This window comes from Egretta garzetta, unplaced genomic scaffold, assembly GCF_000687185.1.
Source record: "Egretta garzetta isolate BGI_Z169 unplaced genomic scaffold, ASM68718v1 scaffold612, whole genome shotgun sequence".
Lineage (NCBI taxonomy): Eukaryota > Metazoa > Chordata > Aves > Pelecaniformes > Ardeidae > Egretta > Egretta garzetta.
In genome coordinates, this window is record NW_009259030.1 from 1,631,135 (window position 1) to 1,633,678 (window position 2,544).

At 42.8% G+C, this 2,544-nt stretch overlaps 1 protein-coding gene across 6 annotated transcripts in view; it reads left to right on the forward strand.

Annotated features, from left to right (window-relative positions):
- The first annotated feature begins 1,520 nt into the window (after positions 1-1,520).
- Positions 1,521-2,544, forward strand: part of FAXDC2 (fatty acid hydroxylase domain containing 2) — an 18,465-nt gene continuing 17,441 nt past the window's right edge. For all 6 annotated transcript variants that reach the window (XM_035890289.1, XM_035890288.1, XM_035890287.1 and 3 more), the window contains exon 1: positions 1,521-2,192. The gene's annotated coding sequence lies outside the window, so the exon portion shown is untranslated. The remainder of the gene's footprint in view (positions 2,193-2,544) is intronic.

Genomic DNA, 2,544 nt, shown 5'->3' on the forward strand with positions numbered 1-2,544 from the left:
GCAGGCCTTCGCTGCGTGGCCCAGCCACGGGCGCGGAGCGGGGTGGGGGTGTATTTTTCAAGGCCGTGAGGGCAAACTGCTGCTGTCCTGGCACGTGCTGCGCGTACGGTGTAGTGCGTAGCGAGCTCATTAGTTGAGGAAGTTCTGCCTCTTCCTGCAGAAGCTTAGGAGTCATTGTTCAAGTACCTACTACGTCTGCAAACTTCTAGGCTGACTTCTTCTGTTCCAGAAACGCTATTTAAATGACATTAGCAACAGAAATTTGTATCCGGTAAAGCAGCAGAATGTAAATAGCTGCCAATGCTTGCTTTGCTGGCTGACAGCGGATACTGAATCTATTTGGAAGTGTGTCTACTGGTAATTAAGCTTAGGTAGTATTTAATTTAGTTTAGACTGTAAGCCTTCTGGACAGGGTTGCATCTGTTATAAAACACTGCAGTTCTGCTAGTGCTGCAGAACTGTTACTGGCCTGCCATTTGGGAGTCTTTCCCTGAGTCTCAGCTGCTTGCCTACCATTTTGATACAAGTATCTGGAAAAACGAATCTTGGTATCTTTTACACTTCACACATATTTCAGTGTCTCATGTTCAATGTTCATATCTCAGCAGAAACATAACTTGTAGAAAAGGAGAGGTAGTTCCGAGTACTATTCTCTATCAAGTGACCTTGGTGCTGTCAGCATCTGATGACATCCCGTTATTGAACGCTGCTTCGATTCAAAGTTTATCTTCACAGATGATAGACAGTCACCATTTTGCCTTCTCAGCTCTGCAGTCTCCTGCATTGTGTAATATATGTTATGCAATATGCTAGATGGGCAGAAAGTAATCACCTTTCTTCCCGTGGTCACTTGAGTTCAGAATTCCGTGCAAGAGAACATACATTGTTAGCAGGTAAATATAGCAGCTTAGATTACAGCACGCTATAAATATAAGGTTATAAATTTTTTTCCTAAAGAGTTCAGCATAAAATACATCTTCTTCTTGCTCATAAACTCAGCATTCAAAGGTGTGTTGAATCCAGGGAAAAATGGAGGATGAATCTTCTCAGGACACCAGAAATACCTGTGCCTTGGTAGTCTTAACAAAAAACGTATTTCAAGAAATAATCGCTTGTGATAAATCATGCTTGTAACATTTAACCATTTGCATGTCGTTTAAAAAAAAGCTATTAAAGGATGTTTACAAGCAGTCGAGGAGATCAGAATTTTTTTTTCCGTCATGGCTAATTTTCATCATGGCTAATAAAGATGAAGAATAGCTGGAAAAGGCACCCTTTAAAAAAGTCCCATAGTTCTGCTATTTGGAGGCTACCAAACTTGCTTCCACGTCCAGCACTCCAGAGCAGGTTCCTGAAGAGTACTCACACGCTCTGTATGGTTCTATTAAGACCACAGTAACAAAACCAGTTTGTGTGTGCAGACCTGCTACATCCTAACGGTTGGACTTGATGATCTGAAAGGTCTTTTCCAACCTAAATGATTCTGTGATTCTGTAAGGTGTAAGAAAGGGCTTTAGCTCAACATTTTCACATTACTCCACTTGAGCTGCACGTCCTGGATTGTGCCCTGTTGAAACGGTTGTGCATTTCCTTTAGAGCTTAGTAACAGCACCACAAATGGTGGAAAACTTACTTATGGAAATCTTAACATGTGAACTGAGAGTTAAACGACATAATATTGCTGTACATGTTTGAACCATAACGGCAAGGCCACCATTTACTTTTTCCTCACCCTTCCATTGCTCCACAGATGTTTCCAGAGTGCACCGCTGCAGTGGTACGTGTGTGCCCTGGCAGACAGTTAGAAATGTAGCTCAGAACGCAGGGAATTAATGATTAGGTGAGGTGCGCTAAGTTCAGATTTCGCTTCGACATTAGAGGAACTATCAGTGCGGGTTTGCACAATCTCAAAAGATAATTCGTCGTTTTTCTCCTTCTAATGTTTTTTCCAAACAGCGAAACAAACAGTGGCTGTTACAAAAACTCTGGAGAACGAACAAAGGGAAGTTATTTTATGAAGTGTCTGAACAAAAAGCCTTTCTGCTGAGAAGCAGTCAGACTTCTTGCAAAGACTGCACGACGGTTGGAGGGTTTGTGGTGAAGACGCCAGCGCAGGGCACAGGCTAGCCAGCAGACAGAAGCAGCCTTTAGGATACTGCCAACCTGCACTAGACACAGGCTTGCAGCAGAAGGTGCATTATGTTTACATCTTTATGATGAATATGCTGAGCTGTCCATTCCTATTGGGTATAAGTATTTCAGAGACAATCCGTGTCGGAATTGAACGGTGGTTAAAAAGAAACACTGAGGTCTGTGAAATTCACTGGCTTGTCACCCACTTTTGGCCTTTGGATGAACAGTCCTCCCAGTGCAAGCTCAAGTGCAAATACAGATCGGCTCAGGATGCTCATTCCGATGGCATTCCTCTCTTGAAATGCCCATTTCCACTTCCCCCTCTGCACATGTGAAAATAGTTTGAAGGAATTGCATTCCTCCCTGTTGAGTCTGCTGACTATGATAAATAACAATTAGTAGCATTGCCGG